The 18,423-nt window shown below is 38.1% G+C and overlaps 6 non-coding genes and 1 pseudogene across 6 annotated transcripts; all 7 read left to right on the top strand.

Annotated features, from left to right (window-relative positions):
• Nucleotides 1–3,289: 3,289 nt before the first annotated feature.
• On the top strand, nucleotides 3,290–3,453 carry LOC135046206 (U1 spliceosomal RNA). Its single transcript, XR_010238546.1, has one exon. It is a non-coding gene; the product is annotated as a U1 spliceosomal RNA (small nuclear RNA).
• Nucleotides 3,454–3,605: 152 nt separating this feature from the next.
• On the top strand, nucleotides 3,606–3,768 carry LOC135046211 (U1 spliceosomal RNA). The gene has a single exon (XR_010238550.1). It is a non-coding gene; the product is annotated as a U1 spliceosomal RNA (small nuclear RNA).
• Nucleotides 3,769–4,439: 671 nt separating this feature from the next.
• On the top strand, nucleotides 4,440–4,603 carry LOC135046208 (U1 spliceosomal RNA). The gene has a single exon (XR_010238548.1). It is a non-coding gene; the product is annotated as a U1 spliceosomal RNA (small nuclear RNA).
• A 152-nt stretch (nucleotides 4,604–4,755) lies between these two features.
• LOC135046210 (U1 spliceosomal RNA) lies at nucleotides 4,756–4,918 on the top strand. The gene has a single exon (XR_010238549.1). It is a non-coding gene; the product is annotated as a U1 spliceosomal RNA (small nuclear RNA).
• A 646-nt stretch (nucleotides 4,919–5,564) lies between these two features.
• Nucleotides 5,565–5,728, top strand: LOC135046207 (U1 spliceosomal RNA). The gene has a single exon (XR_010238547.1). It is a non-coding gene; the product is annotated as a U1 spliceosomal RNA (small nuclear RNA).
• A 152-nt stretch (nucleotides 5,729–5,880) lies between these two features.
• Nucleotides 5,881–6,042, top strand: LOC135046212 (U1 spliceosomal RNA). Its single transcript, XR_010238551.1, has one exon. It is a non-coding gene; the product is annotated as a U1 spliceosomal RNA (small nuclear RNA).
• A 671-nt stretch (nucleotides 6,043–6,713) lies between these two features.
• On the top strand, nucleotides 6,714–6,841 carry LOC135046213 (U1 spliceosomal RNA; annotated as a pseudogene).
• Nucleotides 6,842–18,423: the final 11,582 nt, after the last annotated feature.

The following is an 18,423-nucleotide window of genomic DNA, read 5'->3' as shown; positions in this document are numbered from 1 at the left end:
CCATCCCTACAAAGGTGTTAATCAGAGACTTGGCTTTGTGGACACTTTTCAGAGAACAAATTTGTTAGCATAAAAATAAAGCCAGAAAATGAAGAGCTGTTTAATCACACAATTTGATTTTTTTGCCAGCATATTTCTTTTTCTCTGCAACCCACTGCTAAATTGTGCTTCCTAGATGTTTTTATAAAATCACTGAATCAAATCTAACTCTGATCACATCAGAGAAGGCCAGGTACCCTACACCATAACAGGGGGTATGAAATTTGACTTGTCTACTTAAAGATCACCAAAATCTTATAACAAGGTCAATTAGGTCCCTGGGTGGGATTGAACCACCAACCTTTTGGTTAATAGCCGTACATACTAACTGATTGCGCCACAGAGACACTTTGCGAAAGTTCATACTGACAAAGGCTAATAAGCATTCATCTAAAACGTTTCCTAGAAAAACTTTAAAAAGTCAATAATCTGGAGAGTTTTTGTAAGATGTTTCTTCCATCAACCAACAAAGAAACACATTGGTACTTTCCCATGATGAGTGAGTGCTTCAGGATCTCTTGCACTTACATGTGCAGCAGAGTACAGCAATGGAAGCATGCTGGACCCATAACCCAGAGGTAGGCAGATTGAAACTATCCTCTGCTGTATGCTTTTTTTTTTTGTTAATTAAAGTAATCCAAAACTGGGATTGATATTTTGGCTCTTTTATTTTTACTTAAAGTACAATAACTTTTACCATTTTAATTTGTTTTAATAGTATATTGACAGTATTGTTTTCTTTCAAAAATCCACTTAATTTTCTTTACCCTATTATTAAAATGGTAATTGACAAAAACAAACTACATTGTCACCAGAAGAGCAATACAAAATGTACAAGTGATATATTAAAATCATCTTTCCAGCTTGAATTTCAATGATGCATTGGGGCAACGATTTTGTGAGAAACATCTTCACCCTTAAATAAAGATTTTCTTAATTCCTTACCTGTGTGCTAATTAGATATCACCTTGTTTTCACATTAAACAGACTTCCACATGAGAAAGCAGCAAGGATGCAGTGGCGTTAATGTTTCCTGGTGTCAACTTGTATTATTTCAGTAGACATTGAAATGAGGATGCATCTTGCTGCCTTTCCAATGAAGCAAGTTTAATTTAGTAATAGGTGAAAAACCATCCTTACAAAGGTGTTAATCAGAGACTTGGCTTTGTGGACACTTTTCAGAGAACAAATTTGTTAGCATAAAAATAAAGCCAGAAAATGAAGAGCTGTTTAATCACTCAATTGGATTTTTCTGCCAGCATATTTTTTTTCTCTGCAACCCACTGCTAAATTGTGCTTCCTAGCTGTTTTTTATAAAATCACTGAATCAAATCTAACTCTGATTACATCAGAGAAGGCCAGGTACCCTACACAATAAGAGGGGGTTTGAAATTTTGACTTGTCTACTTTAATATCACCAAAATCTGATCACAAGGTCAATTACGTCCCTGGGTGGGATTGAACCACCAACCTTTTGGTTAATAGCCGAACACACTAACCGATTGCGCCACCGAGACACTTTGCAAACAGTGCTTTTGGTTAATAGCCGTACATACTAACTGATTGCGCCACAGAGACACTTTGCAAAAGTCCATACTGACAAAGGCTAATAAGCATTCATCTAAAACGTTTCCTAGCAAAACTTTAAAAAGTCAATAATCTGGAGAGTTTTTGTAAGATGTTTCTTCCATCAACCAACGAAGAAACACATTGGTACTTTCCCATGATGAGTGAGTGCTTCAGGATCTCATGCACTTACATGTGCAGCAGAGTACTGCAATGGAAGCATGCTGGGCCCATAACCCAGAGGTAGGCAGATTGAAACTATCCTCTGCTATATGCATTTTTTTTTGTTAATTAAAGTAATCCAAAACTGGGATTGATATTTTGTCTCTTTTATTTTTACTTAAAGTACAATAACTTTTACCATTTTAATTTGTTTTAATAGTATATTGACAGTATTGTTTTCTTTCAAAAATCCACTTCATTTTCTTTACCCTATTATTAAAATGGTAATTGACAAAAACAAACTACATTGTCACCAGAAGAGCAATACAAAATGTACAAGTGATATATTAAATTCATCTTTCCAGCTTGAATTTCAATGATGCATTGGGTCAACAATTTTGTGAGAAACATCTTCACCCTTAAATAAAGATTTTCTTAATTCCTTACCTGTGTGCTAATTAGATATCACCTTGTTTTCACATTAAACAGACTTCCACATGAGAAAGCAGCAAGGATGCAGTGGCGTTAATGTTTCCTGGTGTCAACCTGTATTATTTCAGTAGACATTGAAATGAGGATGCATCTTGCTGCCTTTCCAATGAAGCAAGTTTAATTTAGTAATAGGTGAAAAACCATCCTTACAAAGGTGTTAATCAGAGACTTGGCTTTGTGGACACTTTTCAGAGAACAAATTTGTTAGCATAAAAATAAAGCCAGAAAATGAAGAGCTGTTTAATCACTCAATTGGATTTTTCTGCCAGCATATTTTTTTTCTCTGCAACCCACTGCTAAATTGTGCTTCCTAGCTGTTTTTTATAAAATCACTGAATCAAATCTAACTCTGATTACATCAGAGAAGGCCAGGTACCCTACACAATAAGAGGGGGTTTGAAATTTTGACTTGTCTACTTAAATATCACCAAAATCTGATCACAAGGTCAATTACGTCCCTGGGTGGGATTGAACCACCAACCTTTCGGTTAATAGCCGTACATACTAACTGATTGCGCCACAGAGACCCTTTTACTTTCCTTACAGAGCAGCTCTGGAGCTGTTACAGTGCCCAGCTGCTGCAAGAAATCAGCTTGAATGCTTAAGGGGCTGGGGCATAGCCAACATGAGCCCCACACCGAAGGAGGGTGGAGGTGTTTAATGCGAACTAGGGGTCATCCAAGCGCCGCAAAAGGCCTGCCATGCCCTGCACGCCCCTTTTCTCTTTTCATATGCAGACGAGGGTTGAAGCCAACTTTGACCCACTGCTTGGATGACATCACCATATGCAAATCTATCTGCTGCAGGCCTTCACCCAGGAATGCTTGCACTAGTTGTTGCATTTGGTTTGTTGTTTGGGGGTGCTTCAGTATTAGGCAGCCTTCTGCCCTCCCATGTTCATCTGAAAATATGTGTTCTCCCTGCAGTTGTTGTCCCCAGATGAGAGTTCCCTTGTGCTGCCTCAGTTGAATCTCCTTTACTTGACAGAGATGTGCCTGAGCAGCGGCCCTCCCCAGCTCTATCCCAAATCATACTTATTTTGCATAGGAGATACCATGGTCATGAAGATTGTTCTCCCAGGGTGAGGTTCATTCATTGCATTCTGGGTATGCTGACCCCTATGATTTCCCCAAATGTGGGAAACTCGACTGCATTATTTGTGGTAGTGGGGGACTGTGTTTGTGCTTTCCTCTGGTCAGCTCTGGTAAAAGTCAGATTTCTTTGTCTCAGATCTTCCTCTAGCCTTGTTCCTCTTTCGAGAGTTCCCTTGTGCTGCCTCAGTTGGATCTCCTTAAGTTGACAGGGGGGTACCCGAGTAGCGACCCTCCCCAGCTCTAGCCCAACTCCTACTTACCTGCCAGGTGAGATACTATGATCATGTAGGTGCTTCTCCCAGGGCAAGGGTCACCCATTGCACTCTGGGTGTGCTGCCCCTGTGATTTCCCCAAATGTGGGAAACTTGACTGCATAATTTGTGTTTCCCCTGGTCGTCTCTCGTATAATTCAGATCTCTTTGTCTCAGGTCTCTCTCCAGCCTAGTTTGCTGTCTGTTTCCACTTCTCTTTTCTTGAGCCGCTCCCTTCTATGCCCTTGCGCACTATCCTGACTTCTCCCGTCTGCTTACTTTGTGCCTTCCAACACACAATGCAAACTACAGGTAGTGCTGCAGGGCCCACACCCTTTTACTTGCCTCACAGAGCAGCTCTGGAGCTGTTACAGTACCCAGCTGCTGCAAGAAATCAGCTTGAATGCTTCAGGGGCTTGGGCATTGCCAACATGAGCCCCACACCGAAGGAGGGTGGGGGTGTTTAATGCGAACTAAGGGTCACCCAAGCGCCGCAAAAGGCCGCCATGCCCTGCACGCCCCTTTTCTCTTTTCATATGCAGACGAGGGTTGAAGCCAACTTTGACCCACTGCTTGGATGGCATTACCATATGCAAATCAATCTGCTGCAGGCCTTCCCCCAGGAATGCTTGCACTAGTTGTTGCATTTGGTTTGTTGTTTGGGGGTGCTTCAGTATTAGGCAGCCTTCTGCCCTCCCATGTTCATCTGAAAATATGTGTTCTCCCTGCAGTTGTTGTCCCCAGATGAGAGTTCCCTTGTGCTGCCTCAGTTGAATCTCCTTTACTTGACAGAGATGTGCCTGAGCAGCGGCCCTCCCCAGCCCTATCCCAAATCATACTTATTTTGCATAAGAGATACCATGGTCATGAAGATTGTTCTCCCAGGGTGAGGTTCATTCATTGCATTCTGGGTATGCTGACCCCTGTGATTTCCCCAAATGTGGGAAACTCGACTGCATTATTTGTGGTAGTGGGGGACTGTGTTTGTGCTTTCCTCTGCTCAGCTCTGGTAAAAGTCAGATTTCTTTGTCTCAGATATTCCTCTAGCCTTGTTCTTCTTTCGAGAGTTCCCTTGTGCTGCCTCAGTTGGATCTCCTTCACTTGACAGGGGGGTGCCCGAGCAGCGACCCTCCCCAGCTCTAGCCCAACTCCTACTTACCTGCCAGGTGAGATACTATGATCAGGAAGGTGCTTCTCCCAGGGCAAGGCTCACCCATTGCACTCTGGGTGTGCTGCTCCTGCGATTTCCCCAAATGTGGGAAACTTGACTGCATAATTTGTGTTTCCTCTGGTCGGCTCTCGTATAATTCAGATCTCTTTGTCTCAGGTCTTTCTCCAGCCTAGTTTGCTGTCTGTTTCCACTTCTCTTTTCTTGAGCCGCTCCCTTCTATGCCCTTGCGCACTATCCTGACCTCTCCCGTCTGCTTACTTTGTGCCTTCCAACGCACAATGCATACTACAGGTAGTGCTGCAGGGCCCACACCCTTTTACATGCTTTACAGAACAGCACTGGAGCTGTTACAGTGCCCAGCTGCTGCAAGAAATCATCTTGAATGCTTCAGGGGCTGGGGCATAGCCAACATGAGCCCCACACCGAAGGAGGGGTCATCCAAGCGCCACAAAAGGACACCATGCCCTGCACATCCCTTTTTTCTTTTCATATGCAGACGATGGTTGAAGCCAACTTTGACCCACTGCTTGGATGACATCACCATATGCAAATCCATCTGCTGCAGGCCTTCCCCCAGGAATGCTTGCACTAGTTGTTGCATTTGGTTTGTTGTTTGGGGGTGCTTCAGTATTAGGCAGCCTTCTGCCCTCCCATGTTCATCTGAAAATATGTGTTCTCCCTGCAGTTGTTGTCCCCAGATGAGAGTTCCCTTGTGCTGCCTCAGTTGAATCTCCTTTACTTGACAGAGATGTGCCTGAGCAGCGGCCCTCCCCAGCCCTATCCCAAATCATACTTATTTTGCATAGGAGATACCATGGTCATGAAGATTGTTCTCCCAGGGTGAGGTTCATTCATTGCATTCTGGGTATGCTGACCCCTGTGATTTCCCCAAATGTGGGAAACTCGACTGCATTATTTGTGGTAGTGGGGGACTGTGTTTGTGCTTTCTTCTGGTCAACTCTGGTAAAAATCAGATTTCTTTGTCTCAGATCTTCCTCTAGCCTTGTTCCTCTTTCGAGAGTTCCCTTGTGCTGCCTCAGTTGGATCTCCTTCACTTGACAGGGGGGTACCCGAGCAGCGACCCTCCCCAGCTCTAGCCCAACTCCTACTTACCTGCCAGGTGAGATACTATGATCATGTAGGTGCTTCTCCCAGGGCAAGGCTCACCCATTGCACTCTGGGTGTGCTGCCCCTGTGATTTCCCCAAATGTGGGAAACTTTCTGCATAATTTGTGTTTCCCCTGGTCGTCTCTCGTATAATTCAGATCTCTTTGTCTCAGGTCTCTCTCCAGCCTAGTTTGCTGTCTGTTTCCACTTCTCTTTTCTTGAGCCGCTCCCTTCTATGCCCTTGCGCACTATCCTGACTTCTCCCGTCTGCTTACTTTGTGCCTTCCAACACACAATGCAAACTACAGGTAGTGCTGCAGGGCCCACACCCTTTTACTTGCCTCACAGAGCAGCTCTGGAGCTGTTACAGTGCCCAGCTGCTGCAAGAAATCAGCTTGAATGCTTCAGGTGCTGGGGCATAGCCAACATGAGCCCCACACCGAAGGAGGGTGGGGGTGTTTAATGCGAACTAAGGGTCATTCAAGCGCCGCAAAAGGCCGCCATGCCCTGCACATCCCTTTTTTCTTTTCATATGCAGACGAGGGTTGAAGCCAACTTTGACCCACTGCTTGGATGACATCACCATATGCAAATCCATCTGCTGCAGGCCTTCCCCCAGGAATGCTTGCACTAGTTGTTGCATTTGGTTTGTTGTTTGGGGGTGCTTCAGTATTAGGCAGCCTTCTGCCCTCCCATGTTCATCTGAAAATATGTGTTCTCCCTGCAGTTGTTGTCCCCAGATGAGAGTTCCCTTGTGCTGCCTCAGTTGAATCTCCTTTACTTGACAGAGATGTGCCTGAGCAGCGGCCCTCCCCTGCCCTATCCCAAATCATACTTATTTTGCATAGGAGATACCATGGTCATGAAGATTGTTCTCCCAGGGTGAGGTTCATTCATTGCATTCTGGGTATGCTGACCCCTATGATTTCCCCAAATGTGGGAAACTCGACTGCATTTTCACATTAAACAGACATTAAACAGACTTTCGCAAAGTGTCTCTGTGGCGCAATCAGTTAGTGTGTACGGCTATTAACTAAAAGGTTGGTGGTTCAATCCCACCCAGGGATGTAATTGATCTTGTTATCAGATTTTGGTGATCTTTAAGTAGACAAGTCAAAATTTCAAACCCCCTCTTATGGTGTAGGGTACCTGGCCTTCTCTGATGTAATCAGAGTTAGATTTGATTCATTGATTTTATAAAAACAGCTAGGAAGCACAATTTAGCAGTGGTTTGCAGAGAAAAAAAATATGCTGGCAGAAAAATCCAATTGAGTGATTTAACAGCTCTTCATTTTCTGGCTTATTTTTATGCTAACAAATTTGTTCTCTGAAAAGTGTCCACAAAGCAAAGTCTCTGATTAACACCTTTGTAAGGATGGTTTTTCACCTATTACTAAATTAAACTTGCTTCATTGGAAAGGCAGCAAGATGCATCCTCATTTCAATGTCTACTGAAATAATACAAGTTGACACCAGGAAACATTAACGCCACTGCATCCTTGCTGCTTTCTCATGTGGAAGTCTGTTTAATGCGAAAACAAGGTGATATCTAATTATCACACAGGTAAGGAATTAAGAAAATCTTTATTTAAGGGTGAAGATGTTTCTCACAAAATCGTTGCCCCAATGCATCATTGAAATTCAAGCTGGAAAGATGATTTTAATATATCACTTGTACATTTTGTATTGCTCTTCTGGTGACAATGTAGTTTGTTTTTGTCAATTACCATTTTAATAATAGGGTAAAGAAAATTAAGTGGATTTTTGAAAGAAAACAATACTGTCAATATACTATTAAAACAAATTAAAATGGTAAAAGTTATTGTACTTTAAGTAAAAATAAAAGAGCCAAAATATCAATCCCAGTTTTGGATTACTTTAATTAACAAAAAAAAAGCATATAGCAAAGGATAGTTTCAATCTGCCTACCTCTGGGTTATGGGCCCAGCATGCTTCCATTGCTGTACTCTGCTGCACATGTAAGTGCAAGAGATCCTGAAGCACTCGCTCATCATGGGAAAGTACCAATGTGTTTCTTCGTTGGTTGATGGAAGAAACATCTTACAAAAACTCTCCAGATTATTGACTTTTTAAAGTTTTTCTAGGAAACGTTCTAGATGAATGCTTATTAGCCTTTGTCAGTATTTACTTCTGCAAAGTGTCTCTGTGGCGCAATTAGTTAGTGTGTACGGCTACTAACCAAAAGGTTGGTGGTTCAATCACACCCAGGGACGTAATTGACCTTGTGATCAGATTTTGGTGATCTTTAAGTAGACAAGTCAAAATTTCAAACCCCCTGTTATGGTGTAGGCTACCTGGCCTTCTCTGATGTAATCAGAGTTAGATTTGATTCAGTGATTTTATTAAAACAGCTAGGAAGCACAATTTAGCAGTGGGTTGCAGAGAAAAAGAAATATGCTTGCAAAAAAATCCAATTGAGTGATTAAACAGCTCTTCATTTTCTGGCTTTATTTTTATGCTAACAAATTTGTTCTCTGAAAAGTGTCCACAAAGCCAAGTCTCTGATTAACACCTTTGTAGGGATGGTTTTTCACCTATTACTAAATTAAACTTGCTTCATTGGAAAGGCAGCAAGATGCATCCTCATTTCAATGTCTACTGAAATAATACAGGTTGACACCAGGAAACATTAACACCACTGCATCCTTGCTGCTTTCTCATGTGGAAGTCTGTTTAATGTGAAAACAAGGTGATATCTAATTAGCACACAGGTAAGGAATTAAGAAAATCTTTAAGGGTGAAGATGTTTCTCACAAAATCGTTGCCCCAATGCATCATTGAAATTCAAGCTGGAAAGATGATTTTAATATATCACTTGTACATTTTGTATTGCTCTTCTGGTGACAATGTAGTTTGTTTTTGTCAATTACCATTTTAATAATAGGGTAAAGAAAATTAAGTGGATTTTTGAAAGAAAACAATACTGTCAATATACTATTAAAACAAATTAAAATGGTAAAAGTTATTGTACTTTAAGTAAAAATAAAAGAGCAAAAATATCAATCCCAGTTTTGGATTACTTTAATTAACAAAAAAAAATGCATATAGCAAAGGATAGTTTCAATCTGCCTACCTCTGGGTTATGGGCCCAGCATGCTTCCATTGCAGTACTCTGCTGCACATGTAAGTGCAAGAGATCCTGAAGCACTCACTCATAATGGGAAAGTACCAATGTGTTTCTTCGTTGGTTGATGGAAGAAACATCTTACAAAAACTCTCCAGATTATTGACTTTTTAAAGTTTTTCTAGGAAACGTTCTAGATGAATGCTTATTAGCCTTTGTCAGTATGTACTTTTGCAAAGTGTCTCTGTGGTGCAATTGGTTAGTGTGTAAGACTATTAACCAAAAGGTTGGTGGTTCAATCCCACCCAGGAATGTAATTGACCTTGTGATCAGATTTTGGTGATATTTAAGTAGACAAGTCAAAATTTCATACCCCCTCTTATTGTGTAGGGTACCTGGCCTTCTCTGATGTAATCAGAGTTAGATTTGATTCAGTGATTTTATAAAAAAAACAGCTAGGAAGCACAATTTAGCAGTGGGTTGCAGATAAAAAAATATGCTGGCAAAAAAATACAATTGAGTGATTAAACAGCTCTTCATTTTCTGGCTTTATTTTTATGCTAACAAATTTGTTCTCTGAAATGTGTCCACAAAGCCAAGTCTCTGATTAACACCTTTGTAGGGATGGTTTTTCACCTATTACTAAATTAAACTTGCTTCATTGGAAAGGCAACAAGATGCATCCTCATTTCAATGTCTACTGAAATAATACAGGTTGACACCAGGAAACATTAACGCCACTGCATCCTTGCTGCTTTCTCATGTGGAAGTCTGTTTAATGTGAAAACAAGGTGATATCTAATTATCACACAGGTAAGGAATTAAGAAAATCTTTATTTAAGGGTGAAGATGTTTCTCACAAAATCGTTGCCCCAATGCATCATTGAAATTCAAGCTGGAAAGATGATTTTAATATATCACTTGTACATTTTGTATTGCTCTTCTGGTGACAATGTAGTTTGTTTTTGTCAATTACCATTTTAATAATAGGGTAAAGAAAATTAAGTGGATTTTTAAAAGAAAACAATACTGTCAATATACTATCAAAACAAATTAAAATGGTAAAAGTTATTGTACTTTAAGTAAAAATAAAAGAGCCAAAATATCAATCCCAGTTTTGGATTACTTTAATTAACAAAAAAAAAATGCATATAGCAAAGGATAGTTTCAATCTGCCTATCTCTGGGTTATGGGCCCAGCATGCTTCCATTGCAGTACTCTGCTGCACATGTAAGTGCAAGAGATCCTGAAGCACTCACTCATCATGGGAAAGTACCAATGTGTTTCTTCATTGGTTGATGGAAGAAACATCTTACAAAAACTCTCCAGATTATTGACTTTTTAAAGTTTTTCTAGGAAACGTTCTTGATGAATGCTTATTAGCCTTTGTCAGTATGTACTTTTTGCAAAGTGTCTCTGTGGTGCAATTGGTTAGTGTGTAAGGCTATTAACCAAAAGGTTGGTGGTTCAATCCCACCCAGGAACGTAATTGACCTTGTGATCAGATTTTGGTGATATTTAAGTAGACAAGTCAAAATTTCAAACCCCCTCTTATTGTGTAGGGTACCTGGCCTTCTCTGATGTAATCAGAGTTAGATTTGATTCAGTGATTTTATAAAAAAAACAGCTAGGAAGCACAATTTAGCAGTGGGTTGCAGAGAAAAAAAATATGCTGGCAAAAAAAAATCCAATTGAGTGATTAAACAGCTCTTCATTTTCTGGCTTTATTTTTAAGCTAACAAATTTGTTCTCTGAAAAGTGTCCACAAAGCCAAGTCTCTGATTAACACCTTTGTAGGGATGGTTTTTCACCTATTACTAAATTAAACTTGCTTCATTGGAAAGGCAGCAAGATGCATCCTCATTTCAATGTCTACTGAAATAATACAAGTTGACACCAGGAAACATTAACGCCACTGCATCCTTGCTGCTTTCTCATGTGGAAGTCTGTTTAATGCGAAAACAAGGTGATATCTAATTAGCACACAGGTAAGGAATTAAGAAAATCTTTATTTAAGGGTGAAGATGTTTCTCACAAAATCGTTGCCCCAATGCATCATTGAAATTCAAGCTGGAAAGATGATTTTAATATATCACTTGTACATTTTGTATTGCTCTTCTGGTGACAATGTAGTTTGTTTTTGTCAATTACCATTTTAATAATAGGGTAAAGAAAATTAAGTGGATTTTTGAAAGAAAACAATACTGTCAATATACTATTAAAACAAATTAAAATGGTAAAAGTTATTGTACTTTAAGTAAAAATAAAAGAGCCAAAATATCAATCCCAGTTTTGGATTACTTTAATTAAAAAAAAAAGCATACAGCAGAGGATAGTTTCAATCTGCCTACCTCTGGGTTATGAGCCCAGCATGCTTCCATTGCTGTACTCTGCTGCACATGTAAGTGCAAGAGATCCTGAAGCACTCACTCATCATGGGAAAGTACCAATGTGTTTCTTCGTTGGTTGATGGAAGAAACATCTTACAAAAACTCTCCAGATTATTGACTTTTTAAAGTTTTTCTAGGAAACGTTTTAGATGAATGCTTATTAGCCTTTGTCAGTATGCCCTTTCGCAAAGTGTCTCTGTGGCGCAATCAGTTAGTGTGTACGGCTATTAACTAAAAGGTTGGTGGTTCAATCCCACCCAGGGATGTAATTGATCTTGTTATCAGATTTTGGTGATCTTTAAGTAGACAAGTCAAAATTTCAAACCCCTTCTTATGGTGTAGGGTACCTGGCCTTCTCTGATGTTATCAGAGTTAGATTTGATTCATTGATTTTATAAAAACAGCTAGGAAGCACAATTTAGCAGTGGTTTGCAGAGAAAAAAAATATGCTGGCAGAAAAATCCAATTGAGTGATTAAACAGCTCTTCATTTTCTGGCTTTATTTTTATGCTAACAAATTTGTTCTCTGAAAAGTGTCCACAAAGCCAAGTCTCTGATTAACACCTTTGTAAGGATGGTTTTTCACCTATTACTAAATTAAACTTGCTTCATTGGAAAGGCAGCAAGATGCATCCTCATTTCAATGTCTACTGAAATAATACAAGTTGACACCAGGAAACATTAATGCCACTGCATCCTTGCTGCTTTCTCATGTGGAAGTCTGTTTAATGCGAAAACAAGGTGATATCTAATTATCACACAGGTAAGGAATTAAGAAAGTCTTTATTTAAGGGTGAAGATGTTTCTCACAAAATCGTTGCCCCAATGCATCATTGAAATTCAAGCTGGAAAGATGATTTTAATATATCACTTGTACATTTTGTATTGCTCTTCTGGTGACAATGTAGTTTGTTTTTGTCAATTACCATTTTAATAATAGGGTAAAGAAAATGAAGTGGATTTTTGAAAGAAAACAATACTGTCAATATACTATTAAAACAAATTAAAATGGTAAAAGTTATTGTACTTTAAGTAAAAATAAAAGAGCCAAAATATCAATCCCAGTTTTGGATTACTTTAATTAACAAAAAAAAAGCATATAGCAAAGGATAGTTTCAATCTGCCTACCTCTGGGTTATGGGCCCAGCATGCTTCCATTGCTGTACTCTGCTGCACATGTAAGTGCAAGAGATCCTGAAGCACTCACTCATCATGGGAAAGTACCAATGTGTTTCTTCGTTGGTTGATGGAAGAAACATCTTACAAAAACTCTCCAGATTATTGACTTTTTAAAGTTTTTCTAGGAAACGTTTTAGATGAATGCTTATTAGCCCTTGTCAGTATATACTTTCGCAATGTGTCTCTGTGGCGCAATTAGTTAGTGTGTACGGCTATTAACCAAAAGGTTAGTGGTTCAATCCCACCCAGGTACGTAATTGACCTTGTTATCAGATTTTGGTGATCTTTAAGTAGACAAGTCAAAATTTCAAACCCCCTGTTATTGTGTAGGGTACCTGGCCTTCTCTGATGTAATCAGAGTTAGATTTGATTCAATGATTTTATAAAAACATCTAGGAAGCACAATTTAGCAGTGGGTTGCAGAGAAAAAGAAATATGCTGGCAAAAAAATCAAATTGCGTGATTAAACAGCTCTTCATTTTCTGGCTTTATTTTTATGCTAACAAATTTGTTCTCTGAAAAGTGTCCACAAAGCCAAGTCTCTGATTAACACCTTTGTAGGGATGGTTTTTCACCTATTACTAAATTAAACTTGCTTCATTGGAAAGGCAGCAAGATGCATCCTCATTTCAATGTCTACTGAAATAATACAGGTTGAAACCAGGAAACATTAACGCCACTGCATCCTTGCTGCTTTCTCATGTGGAAGTCTGTTTAATGTGAAAACAAGGTGATATCTAATTAGCACACAGGTAAGGAATTACGAAAATCTTTATTTAAGGGTGAAGATGTTTCTCACAAAATTGTTGCCCCAATGCATCATTGAAATTCAAGCTGGAAAGATGATTTTAATATATCACTTGTACATTTTGTATTGCTCTTCTGGTGACAATGTAGTTTTTTTTGTCAATTACCATTTTAATAATAGGGTAAAGAAAATTAAGTGGATTTTTGAAAGAAAACTATACTGTCAATATACTATTAAAACAAATTAAAATGGTAAAAGTTATTGTACTTTAAGTAAAAATAAAAGAGCAAAAATATCAATCCCAGTTTTGATTACTTAAATTAACAAAAAAAATGCATATAGCAAAGGATAGTTTCAATCTGCCTACCTCTGGGTTATGGGTCCAGCATGCTTCCATTGCAGTACTCTGCTGCACATGTAAGTGCAAGAGATCCTGAAGCACTCACTCATCATGGGAAAGTACCAATGTGTTTATTCGTTGGTTGATGGAAGAAACATCTTACAAAAACTCTCCAGATTATTTATTTTTTAATGTTTTTCTAGGAAACGTTCTAGATGTATGCTTATTAGCCTTTGTCAGTATGTACTTTTTGCAAAGTGTCTCTGTGGCGCGATCGGTTAGTGTGTTCGACTATTAACCAAAAGGTTGGTGGTTCAATCCCACCCAGGGACGTAATTGACCTTGTGATCAGATTTTGGTGATATTTAAGTAGACAAGTCAAAATTTCAAACCCCCTCTTATTGTGTAGGCTACCTGGCCTTCTCTGATGTAATCAGAGTTAGATTTGATTCAGTGATTTTATAAAAAACAGCTAGGAAGCACAATTTAGCAGTGGGTTACAGAGAAAAAAAATATGCTGGCAGAAAAATCCAATTGAGTGATTAAACAGCTCTTCATTTTCTGGCTTTATTTTTATGCTAACAAATTTGTTCTCTGAAAAGTGTCCACAAAGCCAAGTCTCTGATTAACACCTTTGTAAGGATGGTTTTTCACCTATTACTAAATTAAACTTGCTTCATTGGAAAGGCAGCAAGATGCATCCTCATTTCAATGTCTACTGAAATAATACAGGTTGACACCAGGAAACATTAACGCCACTGCATCCTTGCTGCTTTCTCATGTGGAAGTCTGTTTAATGTGAAAACAAGGTGATATCTAATTAGCACACAGGTAAGGAATTAAGAAAATCTTTATTTAAGGGTGAAGATGTTTCTCACAAAATCGTTGCCCCAATGCATCATTGAAATTCAAGCTGGAAAGATGATTTTAATATATCACTTGTACATTTTGTATTGCTCTTCTGGTGACAATGTAGTTTGTTTTTGTCAATTACCATTTTAATAATAGGGTAAAGAAAATTAAGTGGATTTTTGAAAGAAAACAATACTGTCAATATACTATTAAAACAAATTAAAATGGTAAAAGTTATTGTACTTTAAGTAAAAATAAAAGAGACAAAATATCAATCCCAGTTTTGGATTACTTTAATTAACAAAAAAAAAGCATATAGCAAAGGATAGTTTCAATCTGCCTACCTCTGGGTTATGGGCCCAGCATGCTTCCATTGCTGTACTCTGCTGCACATGTAAGTGCAAGAGATCCTGAAGCACTCACTCATCATGGGAAAGTACCAATGTGTTTCTTCGTTGGTTGATGGAAGAAACATCTTACAAAAACTCTCCAGATTATTGACTTTTTAAAGTTTTTCTAGGAAACGTTTTAGATGAATGCTTATTAGCCCTTGTCAGTATATACTTTTGCAATGTGTCTCTGTGGCGCAATTAGTTAGTGTGTACGGCTATTAACCAAAAGGTTGGTGGTTCAATCCCACCCAGGTACGTAATTGACCTTGTTATCAGATTTTGGTGATCTTTAAGTAGACAAGTCAAAATTTCAAACCCCCTGTTATTGTGTAGGGTACCTGGCCTTCTCTGATGTAATCAGAGTTAGATTTGATTCAATGATTTTATAAAAACATCTAGGAAGCACAATTTAGCAGTGGGTTGCAGAGAAAAAGAAATATGCTGGCAAAAAAATCAAATTGCGTGATTAAACAGCTCTTCATTTTCTGGCTTTATTTTTATGCTAACAAATTTGTTCTCTGAAAAGTGTCCACAAAGCCAAGTCTCTGATTAACACCTTTGTAGGGATGGTTTTTCACCTATTACTAAATTAAACTTGCTTCATTGGAAAGGCAGCAAGATGCATCCTCATTTCAATGTCTACTGAAATAATACAGGTTGAAACCAGGAAACATTAACGCCACTGCATCCTTGCTGCTTTCTCATGTGGAAGTCTGTTTAATGTGAAAACAAGGTGATATCTAATTAGCACACAGGTAAGGAATTACAAAAAATCTTTATTTAAGGGTGAAGATGTTTCTCACAAAATCGTTGCCCCAATGCATCATTGAAATTCAAGCTGGAAAGATGATTTTAATATATCACTTGTACATTTTGTATTGCTCTTCTGGTGACAATGTAGTTTTTTTTGTCAATTACCATTTTAATAATAGGGTAAAGAAAATTAAGTGGATTTTTGAAAGAAAACTATACTGTCAATATACTATTAAAACAAATTAAAATGGTAAAAGTTATTGTACTTTAAGTAAAAATAAAAGAGCAAAAATATCAATCCCAGTTTTGATTACTTAAATTAACAAAAAAAAATGCATATAGCAGAGGATAGTTTCAATCTGCCTACCTCTGGGTTATGGGCCCAGCATGCTTCCATTGCTGTACTCTGCTGCACATGTAAGTGCAAGAGATCCTGAAGCACTCACTCATCATGGGAAAGTACCAATGTGTTTCTTCGTTGGTTGATAGAAGAAACATCTTACAAAAACTCTCCAGATTATTGACTTTTTTTAAGTTTTTCTAGGAAACGTTTTAGATGAATGCTTATTAGCATTTGTCAGTATAGACTTTTACAAAGTGTCTCTGTGGCGCAATCAGTTAGTGTGTACGGCTATTAACCAAAAGGTTGGTGGTTCAATCCCACCCAGGGACGTAATTGACCTTGTTATCAGATTTTGGTGATCTTTAAGTAGACATGTCAAATTTCATACCCCCTGTTATTGTGTAGGGTACCTGGCCTTCTCTGATGTAATCAGAGTTAGATTTGATTCAATGATTTTATAAAAACATCTAGGAAGCACAATTTAGCAGTGGGTTGCAGAGAAAAAAATATGCTGGCAAAAAAATCAAATTGCGTGATTAAACAGCTCTTCATTTTCTGGCTTTATTTTTATGCTAACAAATTTGTTCTCTGAAAAGTGTCCACAAAGCCAAGTCTCTGATTAACACCTTTGTAGGGATGGTTTTTCACCTATTACTAAATTAAACTTGCTTCATTGGAAAGGCAGCAAGATGCATCCTCATTTCAATGTCTACTGAAATAATACAGGTTGAAACCAGGAAACATTAACGCCACTGCATCCTTGCTGCTTTCTCATGTGGAAGTCTGTTTAATGTGAAAACAAGGTGATATCTAATTAGCACACAGGTAAGGAATTACGAAAATCTTTATTTAAGGGTGAAGATGTTTCTCACAAAATTGTTGCCCCAATGCATCATTGAAATTCAAGCTGGAAAGATGATTTTAATATATCACTTGTACATTTTGTATTGCTCTTCTGGTGACAATGTAGTTTTTTTTGTCAATTACCATTTTAATAATAGGGTAAAGAAAATTAAGTGGATTTTTGAAAGAAAACTATACTGTCAATAAACTATTAAAACAAATTAAAATGGTAAAAGTTATTGTACTTTAAGTAAAAATAAAAGAGCAAAAATATCAATCCCAGTTTTGATTACTTAAATTAACAAAAAAAATGCATATAGCAAAGGATAGTTTCAATCTGCCTACCTCTGGGTTATGGGTCCAGCATGCTTCCATTGCAGTACTCTGCTGCACATGTAAGTGCAAGAGATCCAGAAGCACTCACTCATCATGGGAAAGTACCAATGTGTTTATTCGTTGGTTGATGGAAGAAACATCTTACAAAAACTCTCCAGATTATTTATTTTTTAATGTTTTTCTAGGAAACGTTCTAGATGTATGCTTATTAGCCTTTGTCAGTATGGACTTTTTGCAAAGTGTCTCTGTGGCGCGATCGGTTAGTGTGTTCGACTATTAACCAAAAGGTTGGTGGTTCAATCCCACCCAGGGACGTAATTGACCTTGTGATCAGATTTTGGTGATATTTAAGTAGACAAGTCAAAATTTCAAACCCCCTCTTATTGTGTAGGGTACCTGGCCTTCTCTGATGTAATCAGAGTTAGATTTGATTCAGTGATTTTATAAAAAACAGCTAGGAAGCACAATTTAGCAGTGGGTTGCAGAGAAAAAAAATATGCTGGCAAAAAAAATCCAATTGAGTGATTAAACAGCTCTTCATTTTCTGGCTTTATTTTTATGCTAACAAATTTGTTCTCTGAAAAGTGTCCACAAAGCCAAGTCTCTGATTAACACCTTTGTAGGGATGGTTTTTCACCTATTACTAAATTAAACTTGCTTCATTGGAAAGGCAGCAAGATGCATCCTCATTTCAATGTCTACTGAAATAATACAAGTTGACACCAGGAAACATTAACGCCACTGCATCCTTGCTGCTTTCTCATGTGGAAGTCTGTTTAATGCGAAAACAAGGTGATATCTAATTATCACACAGGTAAGGAATTAAGAAAATCTTTATTTAAGGGTGAAGATGTTTCTCACAAAATCGTTGCCCCAATGCATCATTGAAATTCAAGCTGGAAAGATGATTTTAATATATCACTTGTACATTTTGTATTGCTCTTCTGGTGACAATGTAGTTTGTTTTTGTCAATTACCATTTTAATAATAGGGTAAAGAAAATTAAGTGGATTTTTGAAAGAAAACAATACTGTCAATATACTATTAAAAGAAAATTAAAATGGTAAAAGTTATTGTACTTTAAGTAAAAATAAAAGAGCCAAAATATCAATCCCAGTTTTGGATTACTTTAATTAACAAAAAAAAAGCATATAGCAAAGGATAGTTTCAATCTGCCTACCTCTGGGTTATGGGCCCAGCATGCTTCCATTGCTGTACTCTGCTGCACATGTAAGTGCAAGAGATCCTGAAGCACTCACTCATCATGGGAAAGTACCAAT

The sequence above is a fragment of the Pseudophryne corroboree genome, unplaced genomic scaffold (assembly GCF_028390025.1).
Source record: "Pseudophryne corroboree isolate aPseCor3 unplaced genomic scaffold, aPseCor3.hap2 scaffold_922, whole genome shotgun sequence".
NCBI classification, from domain to species: Eukaryota; Metazoa; Chordata; class Amphibia; order Anura; family Myobatrachidae; genus Pseudophryne; species Pseudophryne corroboree.
Note: the sequence above shows the minus strand (reverse complement) of the source record. Positions and strands in the feature narration are given on the sequence as shown.